We start from the raw sequence: 18,570 nt of genomic DNA on the forward strand, positions 1-18,570 counted from the left end.
CCCCAGTCCTGATATCCTGCCCAGTTTGTTGAGGGAAAAGGTGAAATCCCAGGAAATCCTGGCTCTCCGTGCCAGGGCAACACTGGAGGGGCCCTGACTGCTTTTATGTCCAGGCTCCCGCCTTCCCCACTGCATTTTAACATGCTTTGACTCTTACGAGACGACTCGGTTAAGTCTGGATTAAATTGATTGCTGCGATGTTAACATCTGACCTCGGGTTTAGCCGGCAGCAGCGATGCGCTTTGGGGCTTTACCTAACGAGCTTGTGGATATCCTCGCCGCTCCGTGCTGCTGTGTGCGGAGCCGGGTGGTGATTTATCCGCCTGCCCCCAGGTCGCGGCTGTGGGACTCGCTGCTCTGCAGCTCTCCAGCTCCATCTGCTTGAGCTTCTGCTCCCAGCCCAGGTCTGGACCTGATGGCTCCCACCTTGTCCCCAAAGCAGGGGACGTGAGGTCCCTCGGGCTCTTTCAAAGGCCACTGTGGCACAGGGGACAGTCCCTTGGCCATCAGGCCACTGGCAGAAACCCTTTGGCCATAGAAGCTGGGTTGTGATTTTGACTCTTCAGGACTTCACCACTGTCCCCAGCATTACCACTGCATGTCAGATGGGTTGAATCCTCCTCTCACCTCACTACTAAACATCAAAGAGCCCAAGCAGGAGAATGGAGACCCGCAGGTTTTGTCCCTACGTTGGTAAAGCAGGACAGACCCAGCCCCATCACACCCATCTCCATCCCAGCAACATTTCCTGCTCTGCGAGACCGGTATCAAACGGTCGTGGGTCAGGAAGGAGCACAGGTCCTCAGAAGGTACCAGGAGAGCTGGCAGCCAAAACACTCCGATTTTTACCTTATTTTTAGCAAGGTTATTTTCTTCTCCTTCATTTGAGGGAGGTATTTGCAGCTGGTGGCCTGGAAACTGGCTGCGAGTTAGGAGCAGGAGGCACATGTCCATGCGGCCCAAGTGGAAGCTTTGTGGCTAAAAACATAGTGAACAGGGCAAACAGCCCAGCAAATAAAGAAAAACCACTTTGGACCTGTGAAGCACTACCCCATGAAACGCTTGAAAACAGCCACCCATCTCAACAATCCCCATTTGATCAAGGGGGAAACTGAGGCACAGAAGGGGCCAGGGTCAGCCAGCAAATTTGCAGCACCCTGGGAGCAAATTTCAAAGCAAAAAATAATCAGATCAAAGCACTTTTCTTTCTCCTCACCTGCCTGCTAGATGAGAGAGAGGGCTCGGGGTTTTCACTGGGGGTTGAAGGACCGTCAGGAATCCCTGGAGCAGGGGATGGCTGGAAAACACTTGCTCAAAGCACCAGCCATGGCTGGCGAAACCCAGCCTGGGACTTGGCAAACCGAAAGCTTCTGTTTGCCATTCAGACAGGAATAAATTACAGAGTCAGACACTCAGAAAGAAAAGAAAAATCCCACAAGCAAGATCAAGCAAGAAAAGAGCTGTTGCGAAACACCAAGTTACAGCAGGCGGATCTCTTTGGGCTGCATCAAAAGCTCCCAGCCCCAAACTGGTCCCCAGCAGAGAGACCGCACTGGAGCAAGCAATGGAGTGGAGAGCCCAGCCCTGCCCCAGGGGAGGCTGGCTGCTCATTCTGGGGTGAAATGAGGCCAATTTGGGACATTCAGGAGCACCTGCATGCAAGCTGATGGAGGAGGAGGAGGGGAGGGACGTGGCGTTAGCAGAGGCTGTGGTTGCACCAGTTGCATTACTGGTGGCTGATCCAGTGACCAAGGTGGCACTGGTCCTGTACCCAGGCATGTCCCCTGTGCCACCCAAATGTCACTCCTGCCACCAATGCCACCCCTGGGGGCTCAGCAGTGGGGACTCCCACTTTGTTGGGGAGCAAAGGGTCACACCAGTGCTCCCCAGAGCCCCTCGCTGGGAGCAAGAGGAGCTGTTTGAATCAGAAACACGTTGTCTTATGGATTTTGGGAGGGCAGCTCTTCCCAGGGAAGGGGTGTTTAATGCAGCTGTCCCAACGTGTCCCCGGGGGAGCAACTGTCCCCATCTGCTGCTGGCACAGCGTGGGGACAGTGGTCCAGCAAGAACAGTGGATGGTCTTTGAGCTCATGGCAGCTTCCACCACAGGTTTTCACCAAAAAAAACCCCTTTTTGCAGGTCATCTCTGCCCTGGCTTCACCCCAGCCAAAGCACTAGGGCTGCAGTGACACTGGTGTCCCATTGCCAAACTGGGACAGGACTGGTGCTGAGCTGCCCCAGCCCCAAGCATTCCTCCCTGCAGACTCTGCCTGAAAATACACCCCTGAGACCTCCTGGGGCAGAGCTGGAGGCTGCTGGCTTTTTCCCCTTGTAGCTAAAAGTCAGAGCAAAACACACCTTGGATGCTCCTTGGTGTAAATTCAGCTTCCCTACAAAGAAATCACTGCCTTTCTAAGGTGCGTTTTCTCCCTGCAGCCTGTTTCCCCTTCCCTGCTGGTTCGTAAAGAAGTCTCTCTCACCTTCGCTGAATTTTGGAGCGACATCTCAACCTCAAATATGTTTTTCTTGCTCTCAGGGTCCTATCAACCCCCCGTAGAGGAGGACAGGGCAACCGATTGCCCTGAGCTGCAACAACCCAGCACATCTGAGAGCTCTTCACATCTTTGATACCATCGAGATGGATGGAGCCTGAGACAGGCTTCCCCCTCCCCTTCTTCTTTCTCTCTATTTTTTTCTTCCCCCCCGACCTTCTATTCCCACTGGCCAAGAACATTTAGTCTGGCCGGGAAAAGGAAATCTCATTACAGAATTACGGCTCATTTAGCAGGTCCCACTGGAAGCCCTGCAATAACCACTGGCTTCCTAACAGGATTAGCCAGGGGCTGAACCTCCCCATCTCACTGCTGTCGGCTCCGCTCCCCACCACGGCTCGAGGACCCCAGAAAACCCCGAGCAGCCCTGGAAAGCCAAGATGCAGCTGGACATGGAGAAGGAAAGATCAAGAAGAGCCAAAGATCGAGGCTTTGCGAACATGAGCACTGCTAGCAGAGGTTTGAGCAGATGTTATCCCAGGCTCTCCAGCTACAAATTCCACTTTTTTCCAGCTACAAATCCCACTTTGTTTTGCTTTCTTGGCCTCTTCCAACCTGATGGCTCATTCTCACTCAATGGTGCATGTTGAAGGAGAAGCGCAAGCAAGATGTTGGAGTAATGCAAGTTCTGCCGCAGCATCTAATGGGACATACCCTGTGTGCTACACCTGAACCAGTACCGAGACGCTTGTCTAAGTTGGTTGAGGGTCCTCCTGATGTCAGTCTTGGAGTCTACATGGACATTAAGGTTTTCAATTGGCATCACATTGCACAGTAACATGTTTTCTCAGATCAGCTCTCTGTCATTAAGAGGATTTAGAACAAATAATTGAGAGGAGGAGAAGATCAAGAAAGAAACCAGGTTACAAGGGACCACCAGAACAGCCGAGATCAGGTTTTGCCTTCAGTGACGCTGAAATCTCTTTGCTTCTCCCATCCCTGTCCCCACTCAATACCAGAAAGACGTGGTGAAAGAGCAATAAATTGTGCATGAAACCACCTCTGCGATTTCACAGGGGTGAACATCTGCCTCTCGTCACAAATGTGCTCCCAGCCTTTCATTACCGCACCAGTCTATACATGGAGAGAAAGCCAGCGCTGTCCCCAGCAGCAGCTGCAGAGACGTCGGGCTGAGGATGGCAAATCCAGCTTTCCCAACCCAGCCTGGAGCCGGCAGCACACTTGGCAAAGCAGCAACATTGCAAAACACTTCTGCCTACAGTGACCGATGAAGGCGATGGGAATTGTCTCAGTGGCATTACTCCAAGTCTTACCTTGGAAAGGAGGAGTGTGAAACATGGGGAGGATTTTCCAGGTTTGCCTTCACTTGAAGCCAGGAAAGGTGACACAGCATTGGTCTCATCAAAAGTAAGAAGCAGGAAACTGGGTTAACCAAGTTTGCCAAGACTCTGCTCTCACCCACTTTACTCCAGCACACATCTACTCGACCTTACTCCATCACACATCTGCTACAGGGAGCTTAGGCCATGGCAGAGCTCACACCAACAACCATAGTGTGCAGCCCTGCAGATGCCCAGGTCCTCTAGGACTGTAACCTGCTCTGATCCTTCTCCAGTGAGGGGTGGGAGCCCTGGACAGGCTGAGACAGTTGGGGTGTTCAGATGGAGAAGAGAAGGCTCTGGGGAGACCTTATTGCGGCATTTCCAGACTTAGAAGGGGCCAATAAGAAACACAGGGACAGACTTTTGAGCAGGGCCTGTTGCAATAGGACAAGGGGTGATGGTTTTAAACTAAAGGAGGGAGATTCAGGACAGACATGAGGAAGAAATTGTTGTCCCTGAGGGTGGTGAGAGCCTGGCCCAGGTTGGGCAGAGAGGTGGTGGATGAACCATCCCTGGAGACATCCCAGACCAGGCTGGACGGGGCTCTGAGCAACCTGAGCTGGTGAAGATGTCCCTGCTCATGGCAGGGGGGGCACTGGGGGAGCCGGGAAGGTCTTTCCAACCCAAACCATTCTATGATTCTATGGAAGGTGTTGGAGCCCATCACAGCCCCACCTCCAGCCACGTCTCTCCTCTCTGACAGCACAAGGAGCCCAGAACATTGACTTCCAACTTTGATGCTCCAAATGAGCTGAGGTAGCTGAGAAACATCATTATACTGAAGGAAATAAAAGGCCACGTAGGGTTGTTTTTTCGAGACAGAGCACTGCAGCCCTGTCCCCATGGCTCCCACGCTGTTCCAGCTCCACCAGCAGAGATTTCCATCATTAGCAAGATTTTTGTCTGCAGGTGAAGGGATGCGATGCCCTTCACACCGGTGCTAACGAAGCTGCGTGGGCAGTGGTTAAATGCTGGGGGTCAGGTAGCAGCAGCAAGTGGTGGTTTGTGCTCGCAGGGCGAGAGGGATGCTCCCACCAAGGTGGTGGGGACATCGTGGGTTTTGCATGACCAGCCCGGTGACAAAGCACGGGGTGAAGAGAAAAGCTGTGGGAAGCGAGGAGGGAGGGATGATGCAGAGCCGGCAGTAGGAAAAGTTTCGCTCAGGCACGCACTGTGTAATTCAGTTTTCAGCGTCTTGCTGAAGCCAAGGATTGAGTAAGAGGCCAAAAGGGATGAGGCGGTGATGTGGCTAATGAGAACATGCAGGCTGGAATCATCCCTGCTGGTGAGAGCACCCAGCAGGGGTGTGAACCCCCTTTCCACCAGCATCGGATCACTGGGAACACAGCGGGATGAGAGATGAGCTCTGCCTGTCAGTCTGTCTGTCCTGGGTACTGGCAGTGAGGGGCAGAGGATGGGCAGGGGGAGGCACCACTTGTGCGGGGAGGCACCACTTGTGCAGGGATGCTCTCGCTCCCTCAGTGCAGAAATTGCTATTGTACCAGTTACTACAGCTTTTGGGAGGATTGTTTAGCCCATTTTGGCTGCAGATGGAGCTGGCACAGAGGTGTGAACACTCTGCCTTCCTCTGAGCATCATCACCCTTCCCAGCATCGCCCCCTACCACTGCCATGCAGGACAGAAACGTGACTTGGAGAGCTGGGAATGAAGAAGTCTGACCTTCTAACATAACCATGTACAACATCCAAGAGCATCACCCACTGCAGAGGAGATACGGGGCCTGACCCGGGAAACCTGTTCAGCAGCAAGTCTTGATACAGCTACACCCCGTACCCTGCCCAACACTCCACCCCACCCTCTCTGCCATTTTCTCTCTCTTCTTTGTTTGTTTGGCCATCCAAGCATTTCTCAGCAGAAACAGGGTCTGGCAGCCCCAAAACTTTCCCTGGGGAAGAAGTTCTGGCATCCAGTGGCCAAGTCAGGAGATTCTGGAAAGCTGCTCTGAGCCTGTCTCATCTCAGGACTTGACATATCACTGCTGTCCATTTCCCTTCCCAAGGAAATCTGATTTGGTCCAAAGTTTATAGTTTCAGTGACCTAATCCCAGCATAGTTGTTCCTGTTTCCCTTTAATTTACTGCCGCAGCTTGTATTAATTGATGTATTGCAGAGGGCTTGAGCCAAGCTAATTGTTTTAGAAAAAGAAAAAAGAAGAAAAAAGAAAGAAAGGGAGATGTGAGGTCCCTTAGTGGATTACGAAGGTATTGGAATGGGGAACTGGCAGCCACCAGAAAACTGCAATAGCTCCAAAGAGGAGAGGCGGAGGCTCTCCAGGCTGCTGCTCGCAAGATGCCGTCATAGTCCCTGCGAACAGAAATATCTTCCCTGGGCTGACCTTGAGGAGAGAGGCAAGGTGAGGGAGAGGAGGGCTGGGATGGCCAATCTGCTCTGCCGGGGCTGCCGTCACCCTCCCGGCTCTGTCCTCGCCCAAGGATGCTGCTGTCGCTGGGCGATGCTCGGGACCATGGGAACATCTCAAGGACAGGACAGAGGCAAATGTCACCCATTGTCCAGCAAGAGTGATCTAGGGAACCTCAACCTGCTCAGCTTGTCTGAGAAGGGGATGGAGCGAATCCTCCTGGAAGCTGTTTCCATCTATGATGGACAAGAGAGGCACTGGGAACTGCCAGCAGGGATTTGTTGGGTATAAATCATGGCCAATGGACCAGATCACCTTCCTGGGTGAGATGATGGGCTCTGTGGACCAAAGCAGTGCAAGCTGCATAACTTCACTTTAGCAAGGCCTTTGACATGATCTCCTGTAGTATCATAGAATCACAGAATAATTTTGGTTGAAAAAGCCCCTCTAGCTCATCAAGTCCAACCATTCCCCGACCGCTGGCACTGCCCCATGTCCTGAGAACCTCATGTCCGTCTGTCCAACCCTCCAGGGATGGTGACTCCAGCACTGCCCTGGGCAGCCTGTTCCAATGCCCCACAGCCCTTTGGGGAAGAAATTGGTCCCCACATCCAACCTCAACCTTCCCTGGCGCAACTTGAGTCCATATGTTGCATCCCCCCAGCTGGACCCCAACACCCTCCAAACCACAACATCATCCCATTAACGTTTTCCAGGCAAGAAACTTGCTCCTTGTTGTTTTCCCAAACAAAAACACCCCCCTTTGCATAAATCAGCCCCGGCTCTTTCAGCGTGGCTCTCATGGAGAGGTTGATTTATTCGGGAGCAACACAGGGAGTTTCCAGATTAACACTAATTGCTCTCCCAAATTACTTAATAGTTTAAATTGCAGTCCTCTCTTTGGAAATCATCTCAGACAGTTCAATAAAAAACTATCAGTGGAGAGACAACTGCAAATTGATAAAGTCTTCGAGACGCGGCTAATATCATTGCTGTCTGGCAAATTTATTCATCTGAAACAAAACGAGGAGGATAAACACCCTCACTCGGTGAGGAAGACACCGCCTGCTACTGAGTTGCTCAATTTTCTCTTCCAGAGATGCTCTTATTACTTGGAGAGAACCAGAACACGCCTGAAACAAGGCAGCCGACCGCGGCACTGGCGAATAAACAGCACCCGCCTTTTCATCGCAGAGAAAAGACAAGATTTAAAAAAATATAACAATAGTGATAATAAAAATAATAATACAGCAAATGCTTGGGCTGGTTGTGGTGGAAGCAGGGGCTGGTACTCCCCTCGGGGGGGTTGTGGGATGCAGGAGCCGGCTGGCGGGCACCGAGCTCCTGCAGGCTTGAAATTGTCACCCAGGAGGGGAGGGGAAAACTTGTTTCATTTTGGCCTTTTCCCAATTTCCCAGCCCCTCCGGGGGCAGGAGATGCGATGTGGCTGGCGGGGGGTGAGGTGAGGCCAGGGCAGGGCTGGGGGGCACATGGGGGAGAGGCAGATGTGTTGAGGGGGGCTCAGCATCCTCCTGCTGTGGGGACAAGGGGGGGCTGCTGGGGACACAACCCTGGCAAAGAGCTTTAAAGCAGCCTAAAGGTGCAGGACCAAAAGTGCAGATGCAAAGGAAGCACACGGGTGGTTTGGGGAGGTGTGGAGAAGGACAGACACCACCAGCACACTGGGAGCATCCCCTGCACTCTGCATTATTTTGGGGCTTGCTGGGAGCATCCCCTCCACTGTGCAATATTTTGGGGCTCACTGGGAGCATCCCCTCTGTTGTTCAATATTTTGGGGCTTACTGGGAGCATCCCCTCCACTGTTCAATATCTTGGGGTTCACTGGAACCATCGCCTCCACTGTGCAATATTTTGGGGCTCACTGGGAGCATCACCTCTGCCGTGCAATAATTTGGGGCTCACTGGGAGCATCCCAATATTATGGGGTCACAGTGCAGCCCGGGAAGATGTGTACCCTGGGTCAGGGAGGGCCTCAGCACCAGCACAGTGGTGGCCAGACTGGGGTGACCCCATTTACCAACAGCCCCCCAGGACCCCACATGCCCTCTCCCATCCAGCCAAACTCCCACTCCTCCCCATGGCACGTGGTCACCCACCCTCCCTGGGGTCAAGAGAGTTGCCCATTTCCTCTGGTTCTAAAAACATTTCTGGAAGGTTTGGCCAGAGTGTGTGGGGGGGAACAGGGTCTTTGCTGACACGGGCTGGTGGACAAGTGGTTCAGACCCATCTGCCTGTGACACAAACCCTTTCCACACCAGGTCCCCTCTGGTCCCTGGCACAGAGCATCACACTGTAAATCACAGCAAGACGCTCCTCAGTGGGTCACAGAGGGGGCTTAGATGCAACGTTCTCAAAGAAGAGAGAAAAAACAAACCAGTTATTTCCCCGGAGAGCGGTACGGGAGCGAGGGGGTTACCAGGAGCCGCGGCCCAGCACGGTGCCAGGAGCCACAGGGATCTGAGAGAAAGCCCGGCCGATGGCTGCCATCTGCTCCTGGCACCTCGTGCCACCGCCGGAGCCCAAAAGCACACGAGTGCACGGAGCAAACAAACAGCAGCCAGCCCTGCTCCCCACCACGGCCGCCCCGAAGCAGGGGGAAGATGCAGGCAGCAGGGGTAGAGCTGGGCACCGAGAAGCAGCAGCACAGTCATAAAATCATAAAATAGTTTGAGTTAGAAGGGACCTCCAAAGCCCATCCAGTCCAACCCCCTGCCATAAGCAGGGACCTCTTCACCCAGATCAGGCTGCCAAACTGCCAAAACCCTTTGGGGTGTTCAAAGGGCTGTGAAACGTCACCCATGCCAGTGGCTTCACAGCTGGGGGCACATCCTCCTGTCCCTCATGGGGTGGCTGGGGAGGAAGCAGGAGGGATGGGGAGCTGTGGGATCCCCAAGGATGCACTGACAGCATCAGTTCCCTGTGCTATGGCAACCAAAACACCTATGCCAAAAGACAACCTCGGGCAGGGACTTGTTCTCCCGAGGACACACGGAAGCTCCTGGGGTGCAGCCAAGGTGGGGGGGCGGGACATGGCAATGGAACCCACGCTAAAGGGCACGATGACCCGCGGGGACACGGCTTTGATACCCTCCCGTGCATGGAACAGTGGCGTGGAGATCCATCTCCATCCCTCCGGGAACGTGTCCAAGGGAACCAGCTCGGCAAAGCAGCCAATTAAAGCAAGAAACGGGCAAACGGCGAGCGCCGGCACTCGGCCTCAGCTGCCGCGGGCCGGTGGCCTCCGAGCCGCGGGGGAGAGCGGCCGAGTTTCCTGACCCACATCCCAAAACCCCCCGGGGCTGAAAGAAAGAAATACCCTTTAAAAAAAGAGTCTCATTCATCATTCAACCTCTGTTTGTTTTCTGCACTCCGCTAAGCTCAAACAAGCAAAACAGATTAGCTGGGCTCATTTGTTTCCTACTTAATTACACCTCTTCGGCACTGATGTAATATTTCAAGATTTGGGTTGCTAAGGCTGAAAATCCACCTGCCCCCCTCCAACACCCACCTTGGCTTTTCATTCCCATCATTAAAAAGCCCAGATGGATTTTTGGGTTTTTTTATTTTTGCAAAAAAAGCCCCTCTAATTATTGAGGAATTCAACTCTCTGAATTCAGAAGCTGCCAGTGAGCGCTCAGGTTGTCAGAAGCAGATGGACGACGACTCCAGCTTTTTGATCACAGTCTCCGAATCCCTCCCCAAAAATCAAGGAGAAGCGTGCGTGGGGGGGTGGGTAAGGACCCCGCATCTGCAGCCGCACGCAGCCCCGGATAACTTCAGTCATTTCCCCCCCCTCCCGGCTCAGAATTGCTTTGGCATCAATAGGACTTCCCAGGAAGCCGGAGCAGCTGTGTGCCGACGCGGTTTGCAGGATGAGGCTCTTGCTGGATGGGGGAAGGAGCTCACGCCTCCCTGCAAAAGCTGCTGCACAGGCTGGGGGGGCTCCCACCCCACACCCAGCTGCTTTTATTCCTCCAGACCCCACGGCCACCCCTCTGTGCCCCACGTCACTTCACCCATGTGCTGATAATTTGCCGTGGTTAATCAAAGCAGAGCACACCTCACCAGCCTGTGGCATGGAGAAGCTAAAGGTCCCAAAAGATGCACATACGGGGCATTTTTAGGCTTCCAGTGTATGAAATGGCCCTGCAGACCTCAACCAACTGACCCGCTGAGCTGGAGGAGCTGCCGATCTCCTGCTCCAGCCAAAGGGATGGTGACAACAGCACCGGCCCCCACCCACCCTGCAAAGGCCAAACATAAAATGATTTTGGTTGGAAAAGCCCCTCAAGATCAAGAATCCAACCGTTAACCCACTCCTGGCACTGCCCCATGTCCTGAGAACCTCATGTCCGTCTGTCCAGCCCTCCAGGGATGGTGACTCCAGCACTGCCCTGGGCAGCCTGTTCCAATGCCCCACAGCCCTTTGGGGAAGAAATTGGTCCCCACATCCAACCTCAACCTCCCCTGGCGCAACTTGAGGCCGTTTCCTCTGCTCCTGGCGCTTGTTCCTTGGGAGAAGGGATGTAACAAGTGATGCTCATGGAGAGTTGGAGACAAGAAGTGATCCCTTCTGGGCTAAGGGAACATCAGGGGATGGGGAAGTGGGGACAAGCTGACCCCCACAATCCCACCCTGAACAAACCATGGTGTCCCCATGCTTGGAAACTTCCCAGCTAGGTGGGACCCAAAGACATTCACCCCCCCACACCCCACTCAGATCCACCCCCATCCTCCCCCCCAACACGCCCCAGGTGTCCCCATCCTTACTTGTGTCCGCAGAGCTCCAGGCATTGTGCCCTGCTCGCCCCCGCCGCAGATGCTGCTTGGCCGAGGCCCTCGCTGTCCCCCCCGCGGGGTTTCAGCCCCAAAAGCAAGAGCAAACAAAAGGCACAGACCGACTCCATCGCTCCGGAGCCGTTCGAAGGGCTTTGCCGGCGGTGGAGCGGGCGGCGGGGGGGCACAGGGGGAGCTGCAGGGGGGCTGCGTGCTCGGTGCTGAGCCGGCTGCGCGGCCACAACCGGCTTCCCACGGTGGCATTCGCCCTCAGCGGTGTCCCTGTCTCCTCCCCAGGCCATGGCCAGCGCCTCCCAGGACTCACGCTGCCCATCACCCCAAACAGGGTGTCCCCTTGGGGTCCCCAGGGTTGGGACAAGGGGGGACATTGCTCCTGGTTTTAGGTGACCAAAATACCCACGGAGTGTCCGCGGCAGCAACTGACAGCTGACGGAGGAGTTTGGTTATTCAATAACTTTTAACTTCCCCAGGTGGAAGCCGCCTAATGGCACAAGCTGTGGGGTTTTTTTCAGCCAGTTTTCGGGCATTTAGTGGTTTGGGGTCTGTCTCTCCCTCAGAGCAACTGGTAAGGTTGGAAAAGAGGGTAAGAGCGAGAGCAAGCAACAGATTTAGGTTCAAAACTCACAATTAATGGGAAAAAATAAGAAGGAGAAAGCCCAGCAGAGCCTGAGTGCTGTAGAAACAGGCTGTGTGTCCCCCTCGGGGACATGTGAACGGGGACCAGGACCTTCCCCTCTGCAAAATGCTCTTTGCAAAGCAGAACAAGTCACAGACTTGGTGTTCCCACACCACAGCAAGGGTCTTTTTGCCTTAAACCAAAGGAATTACATATGTCTCTAAGGAAGGAGTTGGTTTGTTAGCCCAGCCCCAGCAGAGCAGGCAAGGAGCTCTCGTCCTTGACGCAGCAGTGGGGTTTTGTTTAAACCTCACCTTCCCGGCTCGATCAGGAGATAACGGGTCTTTCCGGGCATCTCGAAGGGTTTTGCATTGATTTTTTTCTCAGCTACAAAGCGAGGGAGAGCAGAAAGGTGCACACAGGCTCCTTGCAGCGGTTCCAGCCCCTGCGTGGTGCAAAGTCAGGGGTGTCCAGAGAATTAGGATGCATCCAAGAGTTGCTACATTAATTAAACCAGTGCTTTGAGATTAAATAATCACCAAGGACACTATTGTCTTCTCTGCCCTCCAATCTCCCCATCCGGCATCTAACCAGCAATGGGAGAGCTGCACCTTGATTCAGGATCAGGTCCGGCTGCTGCAAAGCTCCTGAGCTTCCCCAGCTCGACCAGTGCAGAGGAAATTTGCTATTTTCTTTAAATTTAAGAGACTTTAACCCTAAGCAAGAGCCCTCCAGCTTGGACAGGGAGGGGTGCACTTGATCCTGGCTTTGCACCATGGCTGTGGCTCTCTTGCCCAGAAGCCTCAGCTCAAGCCCAAGGAACCCAAACCTTGTAAAATAAAAATAGTTTTGAAAGCATCCTGCCCTGCTTGCTGTCAACACCTAGCGAGCAGGTCCCTGCTGCACTTCACACGAGCCCTTCCCATCCCAAGGTGACTCAGATGCTGCTCTCGAGAGCAGGGGTGTTCTGCTGCACGTCCTCCCATTGCTCACCGTTCACCTGCAAAACCCCGCTTTGATCTGGCTGTGAGCAATTTAACCCGGTGTTTTCCTCCTCCGAAGCTGGTGAGTCCCCTTTGCTCTGCACCAGGGACGTTTTACCAACAAGTCTCCATACAAAATACTTCTGAGCAATCGCCTTGCAGCAGAGGCATTGGGGCAGTTCAGTGTTTCTGCCTTTACATCCCCAGCTCCAGCTTCCCAGGAGAAGCAGAATTCAACCCTGCACATCAACCGGCTTCACAGAAACAAGGTGGGAAACAGGTGAAAATGGTGCTGTGCACCCTTCTACAGGAAAATTTATAATTGACTAAAGGCATTGAGAGAAGGGGCTTGGACATCTCCGGCAGAACAGGAGATCTGGAGGGATGCAGCACAGGCAGCAGCTCCTGCAGTGGCAGTTGCTATTTTATCAGCCTCCCAAACATTTGCAGGTAAACCTTTTGCTTTCCCCACTTTATTTCCACAGGTAAGAGGGTTTTGAGCCTCTGCAACAGTTTTTATAGAAACGTTTTGGTTGGATAGCCCCTCAAGATCATGGAGTCCAACCGTTAACCCAACCTGGCACTGCCCCATGTCCTGAGAACCTCATGTCCGTCTGTCCAACCCTCCAGGGATGGTGACTCCAGCACTGCCCTGGGCAGCCTGTTCCAATGCCCCACAGCCCTTGCGGGAAGAAATTGTTCCCCAGATCCAACCTCAACCTCCCCTGGTGCAACTTGAGGCCGTTTCCTCTGCTCCTGGCGCTTGTTCCTGGGGAGCAGAGCCCGACCCCCCTGGCTCCAAGCTCCTTTCAGGCAGTTCAGAGATCAGAAGGTCTCCCCTCAGCTCCCGTTCTCCAGCTGAACCCCCAGGTCCCTCAGCCGCTCCCATCACTCTTGTGCTCCAGACCAATTTCATCACCCTTCATCTGCCCCTTTAGGAGTTTAACATGAACTCCCCAGCCATTCAGCCCCCAAATTCCCCCCCTTAAAAAGCACAACAGACACCCCAGCACACATTCCCACAGCAGAGCTCCATTCAGCATCACCCAGCCCAGGGTCTCAAACCATCACCGTGTCCCCTCACTCACCGCTGGGTCCAGGGACAGTCCCTGTGTTGTTCCCAGGGAAAAACAGTCCCACGGTGCTCCCCAGGAGGCTGAGTCTGCACCCACCAGATGTGAGCAACCAGCACTCAGGGGCCCTTCTCCTGCCAGGTGCATTGTATTTAAGGTGTGGGAGAAAATGCAAATAATGGGGCAATTTATTTTCCTCCCAGCACCCAAGGCAGGTTTGCTCCAAGACAAGCCCAGGGGCAGGACCTGGGGGAAACCACCAAGAGCATTTCCCCAGCTGCAGAACAAGGGATCCCCAAGGCCAAAACCTTCTCCTTCCCAGCACCTTGACTGCCCAGAGCCTCCCCCCGTCCCTATGGATGTGGGGAGCAAATGGGAATCGCAATGTGTAGGCTACAAAACCAATGCAGAGCCAAGGCACCAGTGTGGATGAGCTGCTGTAAATGCAAAATGAACTCAGAAACAGCTGAATGTTTTGGATTTTTGGGGCTCTGGACAGGGAAAAGGGACCTGTCACCACGGGGTGGGATGCTATGGCCTAATTTGAGCAGAAAATTCTACCCCATACAACAGATGAGCAAGGAGCCGTACCCAGCCAGGATGCTGGAAAAGGGGTTGCATGGAGCAAGCAGCTGAAAATAAGATAATGTTAGATTCTAACAAAGCAAGCAGCACGGCCAGGCTGAGGAAAGACCTGCTGCTCAGCAAACAACTTTCCCACACGCATGCAGTCGCAAGCGTTATCACTCATCGGATTTGCAGGCCTGAAAATAGCCGGCAGCGGGTGAAACCCAACCCGGGCTTGGCCGCCGCAGTGGCACCGCTCAAATCGTAGCGCCCACGAGCCTGGGAGTGACTGTCCCCTCCCACATCCCCCCCATCACAGGTTAGCAGCCAAGGCCACCAGAGCCTGGTGCTGCAACGTGGACTCGATGGTGCCAGCAGCCACAGGGGGACAGACGGTCCCCAAGCTTGGGCCATTCCCAGGTGCCTGTGGCCACAGCAGCCAGCAAACCCAGTGCTGCAAAAGCCCCCGAGATAAGAAGGTATTTATGGAGCATGATTTTCTAAAAGACCTTTACAAATCCCCTCACAGAATCACAGGATGGTTTGTGTGGAAGGGACCTTCCTGGCTTCCCCCAGTGCCCCCCCTGCCATGACAGGGACATCTTCACCAGCTCAGGTTGCTCAGAGCCCCGTCCAGCCTGGCCTGGGATGTCTCCAGGGATGGTTCATCCACCACCTCTCTGCCCAACCTGGGCCAGGCTCTCACCACCCTCAGGTTCGACGATTTCTTCCTCACATCTCTACCTGAACAGCCCGTGAGCTGCTAGAGTTTCTGCATGACCTTGTATAACAACATCCCTGTCCCAGGCCTTCCCCTGCCCTGCCTGTGCAGGGGGTGATGTGGGCAGAAGCACTTGCTTTCATGCTCAGGGTCAAAAAATGGGGCTTCTGGCAGAGGAGAGAGGCAGAAGAGGCCGAAGGCTCACCCATGGTACCAGGTTGTTTGGCTGTTTCTCTCCACCAGCTGGAAATGCGGACGTGGTGTCACCAGGTACCACAGAGCATCCCTGTCCCACGGCTGCCTTTAGGATGGGGGGCACAGGGTCTTCCACTTATCCCCTGGAGACCTGCAGTGATGCCCAGCACCCCAACATGCCCAAAAACATCACCCCGTGCCCCAGTGGGATGATTTCTCCTCCAGCTCTCTAGGTGCCGGCTGCCTAAATGCCACCCAGGTGTGTCCCAGCACAAACTCGGAGCTGCAGGCTTGTTTCCCAGGGGGACCATCAGCACTGCGGTCCCACTTCTACACCATGGGGACCTCACAGAGCATTCAACAGCGAGCGGGGGCCCTGACACCCCCCACCCGCCCCAGTCCAGGATTTGCAGCACAGACACAGAAAGCCACCCTGTCCCAGTAAAACACAAAATAAGTAGCTGTGAGGCACAGGAAAGCCTTCAGCCAGTTTTTCTACCTGGTGCTGCCGAGGACGCGGCTCTTTAACCCTCAGGGGAAGCTGCAGGTGCAATGTTTAGGGCGAAAAAGCTGGGAATTGGGAATCGCTGCTCCTTCTCAGTGCTGCCAGGAGGAAAGGGTCCTGTGCTGGGATCCAGGCGGGAGCTCACATCGTGTCTCTGGGCACGGGGCAAGGCAGGGGCTCAGGTTTCTGTCCCAGAGAGCAGCGTAAAAATAGAGGTGAGGAAAGGGAATCTGCTGAGTAACGGGACAGCAGGGACTGCGGGGCTGGGGCAGCCCCTTCCCCAGCAGCTGGGCAGGGAGGATGGAAACCCCAGGGCAAAGCACAGCAGGGAAGCCGGGCAGCTCCCTTATAGCCCTGGCCAGCATTAATCCTGCTAACGAGCTGGGTCTTTCTGCAAAGCGGGATCAGCTCTGCTCCAGCTAAGAGCAGCAATCCTGTTAAAGGGTGAGTGGCCATGACAGAAGTGGCTAATTAGTCTGTGAATTGTTAGCCACCTGCCCGGGGCTCCCCACAGCCCCCGGGATGCTCCTGGGGACATCTGTGATGGAGCAGGCTCGGGCTGTCCCAGCGTGTCCTGCTCCTGGGGCAGGACAGCCCTTGATGAGCTAATCAAGCTCTAACGAAGGGCTGGAGCTGGGCTTTATTCCCCATCCTGTGCCCACACGTGCATCACCCAGGCAGGACCCCCCCAAGTCCCTGCTGGGGTGGCCGTGGGAGGCTCAGCTCACCCCCCGGAATATACCAGCCCTGTGCTGCAGCAGCGAGGGCTCATCGAGGCTCCTGAGAAAGCCCAGGCGAGCCTGGGGAGGAAACATAAATTACAAGAGCTGAACAATGCCCCATTGTGGGGCACTGCCACAGCCCCCCTGTGCCAGGGCAGCACCAGCCTGGGAGGGACCGGCACCAGCAGGATGGTCCAGGCCAGCGATGCAGAACCCTCACTAGCCCCGTCCTGACTCTGGCTGCATTAACTGGCAGCGTTTTTCCTGCTCTGCAAACCCCCCTGAGCCCTCCCAGTGTGGGGCTGGGATGGATGAGAGCGCTGGCGGGGGCCACCACTGGTTCTCACCCCCCAGGCTCAGGGCTCGGCTCCCTGCCAGGATTTTTTTCACCCAGTTCTGCTGGTGCAGAGCGGAGAGGGGAACCCAAACCTGCCGGCAGCCGACCCGGCCTGGAGCCATCCCTGAGGTGACAGCGCGGTCCCCAGGGCCAGCAGGAGCTCATGGCCAGCATACAGCTCTAACAGCCAGGTGTTGCATCTTGGTGCTCACATATCTGATTGTTTTTTAAGTTTAAGTCAATAAAAAGCTTCAGCATGTGCTTTATTTCAAGGACAGACAGGGAACTGCTGTGATAGGACAAGGGGTGATGGTTTCAAACTAAAGGAGGGAGATTCAGGATGGACATGAGGAAGAAATTGTTGCCCTGAGGGTGGTGAGAGCCTGGCCCAGGTTGGGCAGAGAGGTGGTGGATGAACCACCCCTGGAGACATCCCAGGCCAGGCTGGACGGGGCTCTGAGCAACCTGAGCTGGTGAAGATGTCCCTGCTCATGGCAGGGGGGGCACTGGGGGAGCTGGGAAGGGCCCTTCAACACAAACTATTCTATGATTCCATGGAGATACACATGTACAAAACCCCATTTGTCCAGAGAGAGGGTGGGTCACCCAAGAAGTACCCAGGACATGTGGGGACAGCTCTGAAGCCACCACACCAGTGAAAACACAGATGCCCCCTGCTGCTCTTTTCCACCAACATTACTGACCCCGAAAGAGTCACTAGCCCAAAGCAAACTGCTCCATTTGCAGACTGCACCCCTGCACACCAGCTGGGGGGCTGCACCCCAGTTGTGCCGATGCCACTGGCACCCAGTCCCGGGTGGGAGCAAAGCCTCCCCTGAGTCCCCATGGGCCCTCCCGGCAGCAGCGGCAGGAGGGCTGGAGATGACGTCCTGGGGGTTCAGCTCCTCTTTCAATCCCTGCGTTTATTCTTTCCCTGTGAAATATTAATGGCTCATGATTCATCAACGGCAAGAAGGAGATTACAGACACGTGTACGTATTCATGTGGCTCTCCCATACACACGCACGCATATATATATGCAGATACATATTCAGAGGAGCCTGTAATCCACCACGGCTATTGTTCAGGCTGTTTTGGGGATATATTGCACATTTATCCCCAGCCTGGTGCTGGCATCTCGTTAGCCACAAAGCCAGGAGCGAGCTTGGCATCCCTGAGCTGGATTCAGCATCCCTGTGCTGGGCTCAGCATCCCTGAGCTGGGCTCAGCAGGATCTCGGCACTGCCACCATCGTTTCATTTAGCAGTTCTGTCCCTCGAGCACTGGAACAACCAGTGCTAACCAGTTACACTCCAGACTAGTGGGAGCCTTCCAGATTTACACCCAGGGAGCCACCAGCAGAGTTTAACCCCCTGTTTATCACACATATGGAGAGATGTGAAGAGAGAGTGTGGCTGTACTGTGATGTAGCCATCGTCCCATTTAGCTCGCAAGGCAGTGGGGGGGTTGGAAAAGTTCCCAGCATGGTGAGGGCACCTCTTTACCCCCAAATCTCCTGTTTCTGGCTGCTCTGGGATCTCCGTGCCCCATCACAGCAGCCCCATTCCATCCGGCCTTGCCTTCCCCATCCCTTCCAGGAAAATCCCCCGGCTGGCCCCGCTGCTGCTCCCTGCTCGGGATGAGCCTGGTCTAATTGCTCCCCGCCTCCTGCAGGCTTTGGAAGATGAAAAGCCCTCGACAGGAGAAGTGTTGAGTGTTCATGGTTTATTAATGGCGAGCCATCATTATTTTACCTTTC

The 18,570-nt window shown here is 54.6% G+C and overlaps 1 protein-coding gene across 1 annotated transcript in view; it reads right to left on the reverse strand.

Moving 5' to 3' along the window:
• NOS1 (nitric oxide synthase 1) overlaps positions 1-11,156 on the reverse strand; it is a 78,619-nt gene extending 67,463 nt beyond the window's left edge. Inside the window, exon 1 of the mRNA XM_071815926.1 lies at positions 11,066-11,156. The gene's annotated coding sequence lies outside the window, so the exon portion shown is untranslated. The remainder of the gene's footprint in view (positions 1-11,065) is intronic.
• Between the last annotated feature and the right edge of the window lie 7,414 nt (positions 11,157-18,570).

The sequence above is a fragment of the Patagioenas fasciata genome, chromosome 17 (assembly GCF_037038585.1).
Source record: "Patagioenas fasciata isolate bPatFas1 chromosome 17, bPatFas1.hap1, whole genome shotgun sequence".
In the NCBI taxonomy this organism is placed as follows: Eukaryota; Metazoa; Chordata; class Aves; order Columbiformes; family Columbidae; genus Patagioenas; species Patagioenas fasciata.